Source organism: Arachis hypogaea, chromosome 6, assembly GCF_003086295.3.
Source record: "Arachis hypogaea cultivar Tifrunner chromosome 6, arahy.Tifrunner.gnm2.J5K5, whole genome shotgun sequence".
Lineage (NCBI taxonomy): Eukaryota > Viridiplantae > Streptophyta > Magnoliopsida > Fabales > Fabaceae > Arachis > Arachis hypogaea.
The window spans coordinates 88,049,286-88,066,775 of record NC_092041.1 but is presented as its reverse complement, the minus strand read 5'-3'; the positions used below and the strand labels follow the sequence as shown (position 1 = coordinate 88,066,775).

The 17,490-nt window shown below is 39.9% G+C and overlaps 1 non-coding gene across 1 annotated transcript; it reads left to right on the top strand.

Annotated features, from left to right (window-relative positions):
* Positions 1-15,620: 15,620 nt before the first annotated feature.
* Positions 15,621-15,728, top strand: LOC112700198 (small nucleolar RNA R71). Its single transcript, XR_003153112.1, has one exon. It is a non-coding gene; the product is annotated as a small nucleolar RNA R71 (small nucleolar RNA).
* The last annotated feature ends 1,762 nt before the right edge of the window (positions 15,729-17,490 follow it).

Sequence of the window (17,490 nt, the reverse complement as noted above, 5' to 3'; positions counted from 1 at the left end):
ATAATACTCAGTAAAATTTTTTAAATTGTGGCTTGTAAATAATTTTAGTAACATAAATTACCTTAGCAGTACCTTGAGCAACAACAACTTGAGCAACAATACCTTAAGTAGTAGCAGCATCTTCTACAACAGTACCTTGTTGGGCACTAGCTTCATCACCAGTTTGATTATCAACTTGAGCATTTTGTGGGGTTTCTTCACCAGCTTCATCATCAGCTTGTTTTGCAGTTGTTGCTGCCTCCTCTGCCTTTAGCTTTTTTGCAACTTTGCACCCCCTTGTAGTGTGACCAACATCGCCATAAGTTTCACAAGTGAACTTGCCATATTGCCTCTTTAATTTTGTGGAATTTCTTTCTTGACTACCTCCAATAGGGGCCTAATGTGCATCCTTCTTTCTTGCATAGAGCTTTGGTCTCTCACGTGGTGTTGGTCTTATCGGGAGAAAGCAGTGAGAGTACTCAGACTTATCCCACATCTCTTCTCCTCTTACAGGGTTGATATGAAACTCATATGTCTTATTGTAAGATCCCATTATCAACCATGCATGAACATAGATCTCAGACTGACCATTCATACATGCAATAGTCACGATGGCATGACGACAAGGTAATTATAAAAAGAAGATAATTAAGTGAATATGTTACAGTATTTAGAAAAATAAATCCAAAAAATCTACATGTTTATTACCTGATAACTGCCATGACCTGCAACTGCATGTGTGATTTTCCAAATCAACTACCACGTTGTGAGGCTCACCATGAACATCAAACATGACTTTCGTAGCATCACCAGACCATATAGGTGTTTAGTATCTACTGAAATATCTCTCATTTGCAAGCCTACTTTGTTGTATGGGAGGTAAATGTCCAATATGACTGGCTAGTTTGAGTTTGTTTCTGGACATGCTTGTCATGGAAATCCTCCTAACTTCCTCTAGTGATGTAAGTATTGGCTTTGATCTATATGGCTAGGTGGCTGAGTTGAAGACTTCACACATGATGTTGCATACATTGTCATTCTTTGGGATGTCTTTGTAGTGCGCTGATGAGAGAACTTTTGCGTGATCTAGAAATTTGCGGATAAATCCTCGTTGCAAGTATAGTTTCTAAACCTTCAAAAGTCCTTTCATACAAACGTTTTGGTTGTCACAAGTAACAAACCCCTTTAAAAATTGTTAACCGAGTATTCAAACCTCAGGTCGTCTTCTCAAGGAACTGCGAGGAAATATGTTCTTATTATTGGTTATAAAGGTTGCAATAGGGGTTTAGAAGGTGAGAAGCAAGTGATTTAAATGACAAGTAAAGTAAATGGAAATTAAAAATAAATAAATAACTGTAAAATAACTTTTGGCAAGATAAGGGAATTTAGAGGTCTAACTTAGTTATCTCTCTCAACTATAATAAAAAAGTTGAATCTAAACTCCACTTGGTCAACCTTTACCAGGGTGAAGGAAAGTCAAGGGACTAATTAAATTGACCTATGAATCCTAATTATTTCCTAAGAAAAGGTTGGGATTATTTAGGTTCAGCTTAATTAGCAAGATAACGATTATTAATTACGTTGAGTTCAATAACTGTTGAGTTACTAAATTCTTAATCAGAACCAAAAGGGAAAAAAGTAAAATTGCTGGAATAATAAAAATATCTTCAATTCGTAAACAATGATAACCATAAATTAACAAGAGCAATAATAAACTGGAAATACCTCAATACCATTAATTCAAATAATTATATGTCACATGGAATAATTCATAAAATAAATTATAAAAGTAAATGATCAATTCAAATGCTGGAATAAATAATTATAGAACTAAAATAAAAGAGCATTTAAAACCTGGATCCAGAGTTACTCTTGAAACAAGAAGAAATCCTAAATCCTAAAAGAGAGAGAGAGAGAGAACCTCTCTCCAAACTAGATCTAAATCATTGAAAACTAAAATTATATGTGTGGCATCGAATGGATGCCTTTCCTCACTTCATAACCTCTGGTCTATGCTTTCTGGACTTGGATTTGGGCCAAAAAGAGCTTTAAAACTCGCTGGGGCGTGTTCTGTAATTTTCTGGTGCGTGGCCTCTGTCACGCGTCCGCGTGGGTCACGCGGTCGCGTCATCCGGAGCTTTTCCTTTCCACGCGGTCGCGTCAGTCATGCGACCGCGTCATGTGCGTTCTGCTTAAGGCACGCGGTCGCGTCAGTCATGCGGCCGCGTCGCTGTTGATTCGTGCTCGGCACGCGATCGTGTCGTCCATGCGATCGCGTGGATACCAGTTTCCTTAAAGCTCCATTTTGCTTCCTCCTTTCCTTTTAGTACGTTTCCTTTTTCATCCTTTAAGTCATTCTGCCTTAGAAAATTTGAAACTACTCAACACACTAATCACGGCATCGAATGGAAATAAAGGTAATTAAAATAATTAATTTTCAAAGCTTAGGAAACATGTTTTTCACAATATGACATAATAAGGAAGGGAAAGTAAAACCATGCAATTAATGTGAATAAGTAGGTGAAGGATTATATAAATCACTCAAATTAAGCATAAAAGAACTCATGAAATATGGGTTTATCAACCTCCCCACACTTAAACATTAGCATGTCCTCATGCTAAATCCAAGGTAAATAATTAAGGTTAAAGTGATGGAATGCAATGCAACCTAAATTAAATGCAACTACCTAAATGAATGATGCATCATGCAACTCTAATTTATTCACTCATATATAAAGCTTACATATAGCTAAGTTGATTCACATTCTCAAGGAGTTATGTATATACATATATATAGCCAACCCTTAAATAATAAAGCATTTTAGCAAATGAGATGGGGAAAGAAAACATTGTACAAACTTGCAAAACAATTAGTAAATTTTAGCACATATATATGTTGATGAGTTATTGAACCCTCACTGGATTTTTTTGTTTACTCTCTAATCACTCAGTGTTTATTGGGTTTATTCACTCTATTTTTCTTTTTATTCTTACTTTCTTATAGCTTTATTTTTCATCTAACCAATCAACAATTATAAAATATAGTCATACCAAAAAGTCATGAGGTCTTCAATTAAGGTTGTAATGGGGCCAAGGTAAAGGTAAGGATTTATGTATATGGTCAAGTGAGCTAATAAGTGAATCCTTAATTAGACTAAGATCTCACCTAACATACATATTTAGCAAGATAAAACTTCTTTACCTATTTTCCCATATTTTCCACTTATTGTTACATGCTCATGTTTCACTTTTTATTTTTATCCCATGTGCATTGTTTTCATTGGGGGATTTCTTTTTGTATCCCTTTTTTTTTAGATGCTGAATTTTTTTTTAATGCACATGGTAATTGAATCACTTTGATTTTCTCATGAGCATGCTTCCCAAATTTATTTTTTTTATTTCTTTTTAATCTTCCTAACCCTTTGTTTCTATCACTCATGTTCCCACAAGGTTTCCCACGTTTAACTCTATTCATGATTTTCTATCTTAAACTAACCAAGGATTCACTTGGGGTTTTCTTTTGTTTTTCTGCTTAAGGCTAGTAATTTGGCTAAATAGAATAAAGGGGTTTTAAAAGGCTCAAGGGGGCTAACAAGGGTGATGTAAAAGGTAGGCTAATTTTGGGGTAAGTGAGCTAAAACCAAATGATGGCCTCAATCATTCTCTTGGTATGTATCTATTCTATGTTCTATAATTGGACATATAGATTAAAGCAAAGGAAAGAACATCAGAATAAAAAGAAATGTAACACACAGAAATGAAATTATGGTTTGAATGCAACCATACAATTTAAGCTCAAGACTCACAGGCTGTGTGTTCTCTAACTCAAGCATCATATATCATTTATATATTGTATGCAGGTTTAGTTAAAATTTCCCATTATTCTCATAAAAAAATTATTTGGGGTAGCTTTTAAAGTTTTAATGTTCCTCCTTGATGAATTGTTGTCAGCTTAACTACATCATGTAATGCTATATACAAGGTTTATGGATTTAAATCTGATATGTTCAATTTCCTAGCTTACTTCCTTTTTATATTTTTCTATTTAAACTATACTATCTTATGCCAAAAAGCGTAAACTATACTAATTAATCCACTAATAAATCAGAATTGCAAACTAAACTAAATAACTAACATAAACTAAATGGCTAAAATATGAACTAAAGATGCAAAATACAGAAAATAGAGTAAAAATACATAAAAGCAATGTATAAGTACTCAGAAAATAACAGTAAAAAGAAAAATACAGAAAAATATCCAAAATAAAAGAAAAACTATGTAGTGGTTCACCAAAATAAACGCCAGAGATGGCGACCTCCCCACACTTAAAATGAAGGGGTGTGAAGGGGTGTCATCACTGGTAGGGATGGCAGCTGGAGTCTCAGTGGTGGTGGGCTGGGAGTCGGGCTGCTGTAGAGGTGGGACTGACTGTATCGGGATCTCTGGATCTGTAACCTCAAGCTGGGGCATAAACTCCGGATGCGGGGCAGCCTGCGCTGTGGCTGCCTGCTAATGAGTCTCCTCCTGGAAATGAGTCTCCTCCTCGTGCTCATCCTCCTCCTCCTCCTCTGATGGCTCTGATGGAGTGTCAGGCTCGGAGGGGATGTCGGCGCCCTGTCTGATCATCAGCTTCAGATGGGAATAGCGTCGCCTATTGCGGCACTCCAATCTCTCATACCGACGCCGGTTACGGCGCTCCATTTGATCAAGCTGGTGGAATAGGCGGTGCACGAGGCGGTATACGGGCTCAGAGGCAGGTGAAGGTGTAGTAGTGGCAGGAGCAGCAGTGGCAGCTGTGGATGAAGAGGGTCCAGCAGACGGTGGGGCTGTCTCATCAGTAGCAGTGAAGGGTGGTGGTCTGTAGCCCAAAGCTAGGAAGTTCCTACTATGAGGAATGATCTTCCTGCAATCCGCCGCTGGTGGTCTCTCATCAGCATCCTCCCATGGCACGTTAGCCCAACGGCCAAGCTGTGTAACCAGATATGGAAAAGGGAGGGTGCCTCGGACGTGGACCCTGGCCATATAGTGCCGGATAAAACGAGGCAAGTACAAGTCCTTACCCTCCAGCACACACCAGAGGAGGGTAAGCATGGCAATCGGGATCTCAGTCTCATGAGTACTCGGCATCACATAGTTGCTCAAGATCTGATGCCATAGCCGAGCTTCATCATTCAAGTACACTCTTTTGATCCCTCTAGGTATGGTAGTGTCCTGACCCATCTCCCAAGGAACTGTCGGGTCGAGAGCTATCCGTGCCTTCATGGCATCCCAATCAAACTGCATCTGACTCATGTCCTCCTCAGCCTTTGAAAAACCGTCAGGCTGATCGGATTTGGCTGGGAGCTGGAGGATGTCCTCTAAGGCCTCTTCAGTGACCAGAATTTGTTTTTCCCTCAGGTTTACTGCATCAAGGGTAGTAAGGTAGTAGTTGCAATAGAATTCCCGGACCCAAGATGCGTTGACCTCTGTCAGTGTTCTTTCCAGAAAGAACCAGCCCCTTTGCTTGATTTTCTCAGTGGTGTACTGCTGGAGGGCTTCTGGAATTTTCAGAGTTCGTTCCAGGTATAGATTTCTGGAGTTTGCAAAAGTCGGGTACTTCAGTTCACAGTACCGATTTGCAAATTTTATAGGATCAGTCGAAGGGAGCAGCTGGTCAGCTTTTTCCTGCTGTGTGAAGTTCTTCTCCCGCCATGAAGAATCGTACATTAGAGCAATGATGGACTAGGAGGAAGCTCCTCTTTTGCGCTTGCCAGTAGCCTTGCCTTTGCCTTTCCTTTGTAAAGCAGACATCTTGAAAAACAGAAAACCAGGATATGGACAAAATAGGAAAGCAAGTAGGCAATGGAAACAAAGGAAACTCAAAGCGCTAAGGGAGAAATAAAAGAAGGAAAATGAGTAACTGAAATGTGATTGAACGAATGTTAAATGGAAAGAGAAAAAATCAATATGCCATAGTGAGAAAGTTAGATGAAAGTGAAAAAAAAATCAGAAAAGAGATCAAAAGGGTTAGTATGGTTAGAATTTGAAAAAGAAATTAGTAAATTAAAATCAGTGAGTTAGTAAAGTGCGGGTTAAAGTAAGTGGCATAGAAAAATTCCATATAACAGTGATTCACAAATAAGAATAGAAGTACTCATAATCGAACAAGAGAAACAGGGTGATACTGATTCGAATAGAAATAAAAAAGCAAAAATTGGAATCAGTGAATCACAAATGCAGTTTATGAACCAGGAAATCAAAGGGGATAAGAAAGTTTGCCATAGCATTCATGAAATGGTCTGGGTCAAGCAGAGTAAAACAGAATTCAGAAATGCCAAACCAAAACATGAATGAAAATAATTTTTAAAAAATTTGGGCAGCATTCCGGCTAAAATTGGATTGTCCCGGAAAATAAACAGCAATCATATCAGTTCATATGAAGTAAAAGAAAGCAAGCTGCATGTACATAGATATAAAATAAACATAAAAAACTCAATGTAAACAGCAGCAACATACAAGAAAGCAGCATATGAATCATGAATATAGCAGCAACAGATTTGCACATAGGATAAAAGAGAAGTAAGAACAGTGCAAGTAAACAGACCTAGATCCACTAACCACAGCCTAAGCTACCTAACAACCTAAAAAATCCACTACAACATGCAAATCTAGCTATCCTAATTATGAACAGAAACAGAAAAAAATTACAGAAAAATGACGAACGGATAAAAATGGTTGCGTGTTGCGGAACCTGGTAAGCGAAAGGGGTGGAACAGGGAAGAAGTGGCTGCGGCGGCGTCCGGCGCGGTGGTGGTGCACGGCGACGCGGTGGCAGTGGCGGAGAGGGAGGAGGAAGAGGAGGAAGGGGGAAGACGGGAGGGAGAGAAGGTTGTTGGGGCGGCAGCGTACGCCGTGGTTGGCGGTGTCTGGGTGGTCGGCGGTGGCGGCTGGGTGGTGGTTGGAGGGAGAGGGAGCAGAGAGGGAGAAGAGGATTGGGGGTGGGGTGGCTGCGCGACTGATAGGGTTCGCGTGGCTGAGGGGGTTATACTTTCGAATCCACGCGGCCGCGTGGTGCACGCAGTCGCGTGATTGGGGCGAAAATGGGAGTGAAGCGATCGCGTGGGGTGAGCGATCGCATGAGAGGGGGAAAGAAGGTTGACGCGATCGCGTCGGTCTCGCGATCGCGTCGCTGGAATTCGTGCTAAAAGCACGACTCCAGCGCCGTTTCAGCGCAACTCTCTGTCTCCTTTTGGGGTGATGTACAATCCATGCGACGCGATCGCGTCGCTCACGCGGTCGCGTGGGGTTGGTATTGGGTAAGTGATGCGATCGCATGGGGCATGCGATCGCGTGGACCAATTTGTGCGAAGCGCACAAGGGCCGCACGATTCCAGCCTAACTTTCTGTTCGTTGGATCCTTACGCCGATATATATATCACGCGGCCGCGTGGGTCACACGGCCGCGTGGGTCACGCGGTCGCATGAGTGGTGTTTTTCGCGATATGACGCGATCACATATGGCATGCGGTCGCGTCGAGCAACCCTTTTTTTTATGCATGAAAAATGCAGAATGCAATGACTATCATGAATGCTTATGCATGATTCCAGGTTTAATAAATTAAAATGAAAAAGGAAAAATGAAAGCAATTAACAAGAGATAAATTGAAAAAGAAGCGACCATACCACGGTGGGTTGTCTCCCACCTAGCACTTTTAGTTAGAGTCCTTAAGTTGGACATTGGAGGAGCATCCTGTTAGGGTGGCTTATGTTTAAATTCGTCCAAAAATCTCCACCAGTGCTTGGAATGCCAATAGCCTCCGGGGTCCCAAACTAGGCATGTGAAGCTTCTGAACAACTTCAAATAGATTTTTAGGTTCCCGGGGTGATAAATGTCAGAATAAACTCCAGGATTCTAAGCCTTGCTTTTAAATCCGCCTCCGTCCTGATCTACATGTCTCCATCCGGGCGGTTTAAAAAGTAGAATCTCACCGTGGTGACCAAACGTTCTCCGTGATCCATGCAATTGGGTATGATACCAATCCGTGTACTTCGAGGTAAAGCGTGGAACCTTATTGAACCTTGTGCACCAGCTCTGAGTACGAGCCATTTCCCTCTTACTCTTAAAGCCGCAGAGAGCTCTAAGTTGGCCATCTGTTTCAAGTAAACCATATTCAAGTGAATAAGTAAAATTGTAAGTTAAGGATTGTACCCACTTGAAGCTTGTATTAGGTGGTAATGGCCTTGGGATAGGTGTTTTTGGTGGTTCTGCAAGTTCTGTTTCCTTGTGCTCTTCAGTGAATTCTTCCACTTCCTTGTAAAGATCTTCAATTGTATCTGTGTCCTGGTCAAAGTCTTCTATGTCTTCCTCATCACTCAAGTCATAGATTGGAGGTTGAGAGAAATCCACCTCTGCATCATCTTCATATTCACTTGGGGAAGATTCTTCGATTTCAGAGAATTCACTTGCGGATGCAAGTTCATCACCAAGAGAGCTAGACTTGTGAATATCATCATCAAGGAAATTTGCTTCTTGGATTATTCCGTCTGATTCCTCATAAACGACTTGCCTTGGAGATTGTACAGTATCTTCCTTAGCATCAACTGTAGCATCCTGGACGGAGTTTTCCTCAATTCTGGATACCCAAGGAAGTTCAGTATCGCCTAGATCTTCAACCAACTCTTCTTCTTGAACAATGACAGCTTCTTCCACTTGTCCTAGTTCGAATTTATTCTCTGCCTTGTCCACTGGAGTCTCTAGTATTTCTTTCATGCTACGCTCTTCATCGGTTTGTCCACATGGAGCTGTGGTTGATCCTTGTATATTTGAGTGTTTAGTGGCCCATTGGATTAGTGCGTGCTCCAGTTGTTGAATGGTTGTTTGAAATTTAGTTATTGTTTCTTTTAGGCGATCCTCTGCTTCGCGGTTTGCTGGACTTAGACATGATACATAGGGAAGTAGTGATGATTGGGAACGATTTGATTGGTATTGGGGTAAGGAAGGATCATATGATGGCAAATGGTGAAGAGAAGCTTGTGAGTGTGGTGGTTCGGGGTTATGTTGAAAGGACGGTTCATATGCATGGGGTGGGGCTTGTTGGTAGTTACAAGGTTGTCCACCATGTCTTTCAACTGGGTATGCGCGGTAGAATGGTCTTTGTCCAGGATATCTCGGAGGGTGTTGTTGCCAAAAGGGTTGATTAGATCCTCTTGGTTCCATCCATCCTTGATTGGTCTGACCTTGATGCACATTCTTGCTGTAACTTCTATTTCCTTTAACAATATTAGAACCAAACTCAAAGCGAGAGGGGTGAGAGTTCATAGTAGCAAATAAAGATAAAAAGGAAAAACAAAAATAAATAAACAAGCAAAAGAAAAATATTTACAATAACCAATAATAAAGCACACGTTAGCAGTTCCCCGGCAACGGCGCCATTTTGATGAGAGAACTTTTGCGTGATCTAGAAATTTGCGGATAAATCCTCGTTGCAAGTATAGTTTCTAAACCTTCAAAAGTCCTTTCATACAAACGTTTTGGTTGTCACAAGTAACAAACCCCTTTAAAAATTATTAACCGAGTATTCAAACCTCGGGTCGTCTTCTCAAGGAACTGCGAGGAAGTATGTTCTTATTATTGGTTATAAAGGTTGCAATCGGGGTTTAGAAGGTGAGAAGCAAGTGATTTAAATGACAAGTAAAGTAAATGGCAATTAAAAATAAATAAATAACTGTAAAACAACTTTTGGCAAGATAAGGGAATTTAGAGGTCTAACTTAGTTATCTCTCTCAACTATAATAAAAAAATTGAATCTAAACTCCACTTGGTCAACCTTTACCAGGGTGAAGGAAAGTCAAGGGACTAATTAAATTGACCTATGAATCCTAATTATTTCCTAAGAAAAGGTTAGGATTATTTAGGTTCAGCTTAATTAGCAAGATAACGATTATTAATTACGTTGAGTTCAATAACTGTTAAGTTACTAAATTCTTAATCAGAACCAAAAGAGGAAAAAGTAAAATTGCTGGAATAATAAAAATATCTTCAATTCGTAAACAATGATAACCATAAATTAACAAGAGCAATAATAAACTGGAAATACCTCAATACCATTAATTCAAATAATTATCTGTAACATGGAATAATTCATAAATTAAATTATAAAAGTAAATGATCAATTCAAATGCTGGAATAAATAATTATAGAACTAAAATAAAAGAGCATTTAAAACCTGGATCCAGAGTTACTCTTGAAACAAGAAGAAATCCTAAATCCTAAAAGAGAGAGAGAGAGAACCTCTCTCCAAACTAGATCTAAATCATTGAAAACTAAAATTATATGTGTGGCATCAAATGGATGCCTTTCCTCACTTCATAACCTCTGGTCTATGCTTTCTGGACTTGGATTTGGGCCAAAAAGAGCTTTAGAACTCGCTGGGGCGTGTTCTGTAATTTTCTGGTGCGTGGCCTCTGTCACGCGTCCGCGTGGGTCACGCGGTCGCGTCATCCGGAGCTTTTCCTTTCCACGCGGTCGCGTCAGTCATGCGACCGCGTCATGTGCGTTCTGCTTAAGGCACGCGGTCGCGTCAGTCATGCGGCCGCGTCGCTGCTGATTCGTGCTCGGCACGCGATCGCGTCGTCCATGCGATTGCGTGGATACCAGTTTCCTTAAAGCTCCATTTTGCTTCCTCCTTTCCTTTTAGTACGTTTCCTTTTTCATCCTTTAAGTCATTCTGCCTTAGAAAATCTGAAACTACTCAACACACTAATCACGGCATCGAATGGAAATAAAGGTAATTAAAATAATTAATTTTCAAAGCTTAGGAAACATGTTTTTTACAATATGACATAATAAGGAAGGAAAAGTAATACCATGCAATTAATGTGAATAAGTAGGTGAAGGATTATATAAATCACTCAAATTAAGCACAAAAGAACTCATGAAATATGGGTTTATCATGCGCTTTGGTCCAGAATTGTCTAGGAATCTTGTCCATATACTCCCATGCCTTCACATTAATAGTCTTGAGGGTTTGCATATTTTTGTTAAACTTTGGAACTGTCTGTGCTCTAACACATGCCCACAATAATGATTTCAGGTGCTTGTCGTTCCATCGCTTTTGAAAGTTATGCCCCCAAGTGTCATGCACAAAATCTGTGATACACATTGGGCATAATGGTGCACGAAATTGTGAACAATACTTTTCACAACTCTCATAGTAAAGTCCAGAAAAGTGAATTTTAACTAAAAACTAATGAAAATATACTAAAAACTAACTAGATCATACTAAAAACATACTAAAAACAATGCCAAAAAGCGTACAAATTATCCGCTCATCACAACACCAAACTTAAATTGTTGCTTGTCCTCAAGCAACTGAAAATCAAATAAGATAAAAAGAAGAGAATATGCAATGAATTCCAAAAACATCTGTGAAGATCAGTATCAATTAGATGAGCGGGGCTTTTAGCTTTTTGCCTCTGAACAGTTTTGGCATCTCACTCTATCCTTTGAAATTCAGAATGATTGGCTTCTTTAGGAACTTAGAATCCAGATAGTGTTATTGATTCTCCTAGTTAAGTATGATGATTCTTGAACATAGCTACTTATTGAGTCTTGGCTGTGGCCCAAAGCACTCTGTCTTCCAGTATTACCACCGGATACATACATGCCACAGACACATAATTGGGTGAACCTTTTCAGATTATGACTCAGCTTTGCTAAAGTCCCCAATTAGAGGTGTCCAGGGTTCTTAAGCACACTCTTATTGCCTTGGATCACAACTTTATTTCTTTCTTTTCTCTCTTTTTTCGTTTTCTTTTCTTTTTCTCTTTTTTTTTCGATTTTTTTTTCATTGCTTTTTCTTGCTTCAAGAATCATTTTTATGATTTTTCAGATCCTCAGTAACATGTCTCCTTTTTCATCATTCTTTCAAGAGCCAACATTCATGAACCACAAGTTCAAGATACATATGCACTGTTTAAGCATACATTCAGAAGACAAAAGTAATGCCACCACATCAGAATAATTAAACTGTTATAAAATTCAAAATTCATGCAATTCTTTCCTTTTTAATTTAAGCCCGTTTTTATTCAAGAAAGGTGATGGATTCATAGGACATTCATAACTTTAAGGCATAGACACTAAGACACTAATGATCACAAGACACAAACATAGATAAACATAAGCACTAAAATTTGAAAAACAGAAGAATAAAGAACAAGGAAATCAAGGAGCGGGTCCACCTTAGTGATGGCGGCTCTTTCTTCCTCTTGAAGATCCTATGGAGTGCTTGAGCTCCTCAATGTCTCTTCCTTGTCTTTGTTGCTCCTCTTTCATGATTCTTTGATCTTCTCTAATTTCATGGAGGATGATGGAGTGTTCTTGATGCTCCACCCTTAGTTGTCCCATGTTGGAACTCAATTCTCCTAGGGAGGTGTTTAATTGCTCCCAATAGTTTTGTGGAGGAAAGTGCATCCCTTGAGGTATCTCAGGGATCTCATGATGAGTGGGGTCTCTTGTGTGCTCCATCCTCTTCTTAGTGATGGGCTTGAGGTCATGCCTTCTCAGTTGAACCGGCTTCCCTCTTGAGTTTCTCTTCCATTGGGCGCCCTCTTCACATATGATTGTGAGGACTTGGTCCAACCTTTGATCAAAGTTGACCCTTCTAGTGTACGGATGTTCATCTCCTTGCATCATAGGCAAGTTGAACGCCACCCTCACACTTTCCGGACTAAAATCCAAGTATTTCCCCCGAACCATAGTAAGATGATTCTTTGGATTCGGGTTCACACTTTGATCATGGTTCTTGGTGATCCATGCATTGGCATAGAACTCTTGAACCATCAAGATTCCGACTTGTTGAATGGGGTTGGTAAGAACTTCCCAACCTCTTCTTCGGATCTCATGTCGGATCTCCGGATATTCACCCTTTTTGAGTGAAAAAGGGACCTCGGGGATCACCTTCTTCAAGGCTACAACTTCATAGAAGTGGTCTTGATGCACCCTTGAGATGAATCTTTCCATCTCCCATGACTCGGAGGTGGAAGCTTTTGCCTTCCCTTTCCTCTTTCTAGAGGTTTCTCCGGCCTTGGATGCCATAAATGGTTATGGAAAAACAAAAAGCAATGCTTTTACCACACCAAACTTAAAATGTTTGCTCGTCCTCGAGTAAAAGAAGAAAGAAGAGAGTAGATGAAGAAGAAATGAGGAAGAAGGGAATGGCTTTGTGTTCGGCCAAAGGGGAGTGAAATGGTGTTTAGGATGTGTGAAAATGAAGGAGTGAAGGAGTGTTTATATAGGAGAGGGGGATGGGAGGGTTCGGCCATTTGAGGGTGGGTTTGGGTGGGAAGGTGGTTTGAATTTGAATGGTGAGGTAGGTAGGGTTTTATGAAGGATGGATGTGAGTGGTGAAGAGAAAGATGGGATTTGATAGGTGAAGGGTTTTTGGGGAAGAGGTGTTGAGGTGATTGGTGAATGGGTGAAGAAGAGAGAGAGAGAGGTAGGGTAGGTGGGGATCCTATGGGGTCCACAGATCCTGAGGTGTCAAGGAAAAGTCATCCCTGCACCAAATGGCAAACAAAATCACGTTTTTAGCCATTTCTGGCGTTAAACGCCGGGCTGGTGCCCATTTCTGGCGTTTAACGCCAGCTTCTTGCCCCTTTCTGGCGTTTAACGCCAGTCTGGTGCCCCATTCTGGCGTTAAACGCCCAGAATGGTGCCAGACTGGGCGTTAAATGCCCAACAGCTAACCTCACTGGCGTTTAAACGCCAGTAGGTGCGTCCTCCAGGGTGTGCTGTTTTTCTTCCTGTTTTTCATTCTGTTTTTGCTTTTTTCATTGATTTTGTGACTTCTCATGATCATCACCTACAAAAAAGAGAAAATAACAAAATAAAATAGATAAAATATAACATTGGGTTGCCTCCCAACAAGCGCTTCTTTAATGTCAGTAGCTTGATAGAGGACTCTCATGGAGCCTTACAGATACTCAGAGCCATGTTGGAACCTCCCAACACCAAACTTAGAGTTTGAATGTGGGGGTTCAACACCAAACTTAGAGTTTGGTTGTGGCCTCCCAACACCAAACTTAGAGTTTGGCTGTGGGGGCTCTGTTTGGCTTTGTTTTGAGAGAAGCTCTTCATGCTTCCTCTCCATGATGACAGAGGGATATCCTTGGGCCTTAAACACCAAGGATTCTTCATTCACTTGAATGATCAACTCTCCTCTATCAACATCAATCACAGCCTTTGCTGTGGCTAGGAAGGGTCTGCCAAGGATGATGGATTCATCCATGCACTTCCCAGTCTCTAGGATTATGAAATCAGTAGGGATGTAATGGTCTCCAATCTTTACCAGAACATCCTCTACAAGTCCATGGGCTTGTTTTCTTGAATTGTCTGCCATCTCTAGTGAGATTTTTGCAGCTTGCACCTCAAAGATCCCTAACTTCTCCATTACAGAGAGAGGCATGAGGTTTACACTTGACCCTAAGTCACACAAGGCCTTCTTGAAGGTCATGGTGCCTATGGTACAAGGTATTGAAAACTTCCCAGGATCCTGTCTCTTTTGAGGCAGTTTCTGCCTAGACAAGTCATCCAGTTCTTTGATGAGCAAAGGGGATTCATCCTCCCAAGTCTCATTTCCAAATAACTTGTCATTCAGCTTCATGATTGCTCCAAGGTATTTAGCAACTTGCTCTTCAGTGACATACTCATCCTCTTCAGAGGAAGAATACTCATCAGAGCTCATGAATGGCAGAAGTAAGTCCAGTGGAATCTCTATGGTCTCAGTTTGAACCTCAGATTCCCAGGGTTCCTCATTGGGGAACTCATTGGAGGCCAGTGGATGTTCATTGAGGCCTTCCTCAGTGGCATTCACTGCCTCTTCTTCCTCCCAAAATTCGGCCATGTTGATGGCCTTGCACTCTCCTTTTGGATTCTCTTCTGTATTGCTTGGAAGAGTACTAGGAGGGAGTTCAGTAATTTTCTTGCTCAGCTGTCCCACTTGTGCCTCCAAATTTCTAATGGAGGATCTTGTTTCAGTCATGAAACTTTGAGTGGTTTTGATCAGATCAGAGACCATGGTTGCTAAGTCAGAGTTATTCTGCTTAGAACTCTCTGTCTGTTGCTGAGAAGATGATGGAAAAGGCTTGCTATTGCTAAACCTGTTTCTTCCACCATTATTGTTGTTGAAACCTTGTTGGGGTCTCTGTTGATCCTTCCATGAAAAATTTGGATGATTTCTCCATGAAGGATTATAGGTGTTTCCATAGGGTTCTCCCATGTAATTCACCTCTTCCATTGAAGGGTTCTCAGGATCATAAGCTTCTTCCTCAGATGAAGCTTCCTTAGTACTGCTTGGTGCATTTTGCATTCCAGACAGACTTTGAGAAATCATATTGACTTGTTGGGTCAATATTTTGTTTTGAGCCAATATGGCATTCAGAGTGTCAATCTCAAGAACTCCTTTCTTCTGACTAGTCCCATTGTTCACAGGATTCCTTTCAGAAGTATACATGAATTGGTTATTTGCAACCATTTCAATCAGTTCTTGAGCCTCAGTAGGCGTCTTCTTCAGATGAAGAGATCCTCCTGCAGAGCTATCCAAAGACATCTTGGATAGTTCAGAGAGACCATCATAGAAAATACCTATGATGCTCCATTCAGAAAGCATATCAGAAGGACACTTTCTGATTAATTGTTTGTATCTTTCCCAAGCTTCATAGAGGGACTCTCCTTCCTTCTGTCTGAAGGTTTGGACTTCCACTCTAAGCTTACTCAATTTTTGAGGTGGAAAGAACTTTGCCAAGAAGGCATTGACTAGCTTTTCCCAAGAGTCCAGGCTTTCTTTAGGTTGAGAGTCCAACCATGCTCTAGCTCTGTCTCTTACAGCAAAAGGGAATAGCATAAGTCTGTAGACCTCAGGGTCAACCCCATTAGTCTTGACAGTGTCACAGATTTGCAAGAATTCAGCTAAAAACTGATGAGGATCTTCCAATGGAAGTCCATGGAACTTGCAATTCTGTTGCATTAGAGAAACTAATTGAGGCTTAAGCTCAAAGTTGTTTGCTCCAATGGCAGGGATAGAGATGCTTCTCCCATAGAAATCGGGAGTAGGTGCAGTAAAGTCACCCAGCACCTTCCTTGCATTGTTGGCATTGTTGTTTTCGGCTGCCATGTGTTCTTCTTCTTTGAAGAATTCGGTCAGGTCCTCTAAAGAGAGTTGTGCTTTGGCTTCTCTTAGCTTTCTCTTCAAAGTCCTTTCAGTTTCAGGATCAGCCTCAACAAGAATGCCTTTGTCTTTGCTCCTGCTCATATGAAAGAGAAGAGAACAAGAAAATGTGGAATCCTCTATGTCACAGTATAGAGATTCCTTGAAGTGTCAGAGGAAAAGAAGAGTAGAAGACAGAAGTAGAAAATTCAAACTTATCAAAGAAGATGGAGTTCGAATTTTGCATTAAGGGATAGTGTTAGTCCATAAATAGAAGGATGTGAGAAGAAGGGAAGTGATTTTCGAAAATTAAGTAAAAAAAAATTTGAAAACATTTTTGAAAAACATTACTTAATTTTCGAAAAAGGAAAATGGAAAAGAAATCAAGTGATTTTTGAAAAAGATTTTGAAATTAGAAATCAAAAAGATTTGATTGGAAACTTATTTTGAAAAAGATGTGGTTAAGAAGATATGATTAGTTTTTAAAAAGATGTGATTGAGAAGATATGATTTGAAAAACATTTTTTTTTAAAAAAGATTTGATTTTGAAAATTAAAAACTTGACTAACAAGAAAAGATATGATTCAAACATTAAACCTTTCTCAACAGAAAAGGCAACATACTTGAAATGTTGAATCAAATCATTAATTGATAGTAAGTATCTTTGAAAATGGAAAGAAATTGATTTTGAAAAATATTTGATTGAAAAATTGATTTGAAAAAGATTTGATTTTGAAAAGATTTTGAAAACTGAAAAAAAAATTGATTTGAAAACAAAATCTTCCCTTCTAGCCATCCTGGCGTTAAACGCCCAGAATGGTGCACATTCTGGCGTTTAACGCCCAAAGCTATACCTTTTTGGGCGTTAAACGCCCAACCAGGTACCCTGGCTGGCGTTTAAACGCCAGTCTGTCCTTCTTCACTGGGCGTTTTGAACGCCCAGCTTTTTCAATGTAATTCCTCTGCTGTATGTTCTGAATCTTCAATTCTCTGTATTATTGACTTGAGAAGACATAAATAAAAAATATTTTTGGATTTTTAATAATAAGGAAAAATCAAAATGCAACAAGAATCAAATAACAATGCATGCAAGACACCAAACTTAGCAGTTTGTATACTGCTGACACTAATGAGAATGCATATGAGGCATATAAACACTCAAGTCAAGAGAATTCAAAGATCAGAGTAAGAAATCATCAAGAACATCTTGAAGATCACTAAGACACATGAATGAATGCATGCAACTGACACCAAACTTAAGATGAGACATTAGACTCAAACAAGAAATTTTTGGATTTTATGATTTTGTAAATTTTTTTTTGTGTTT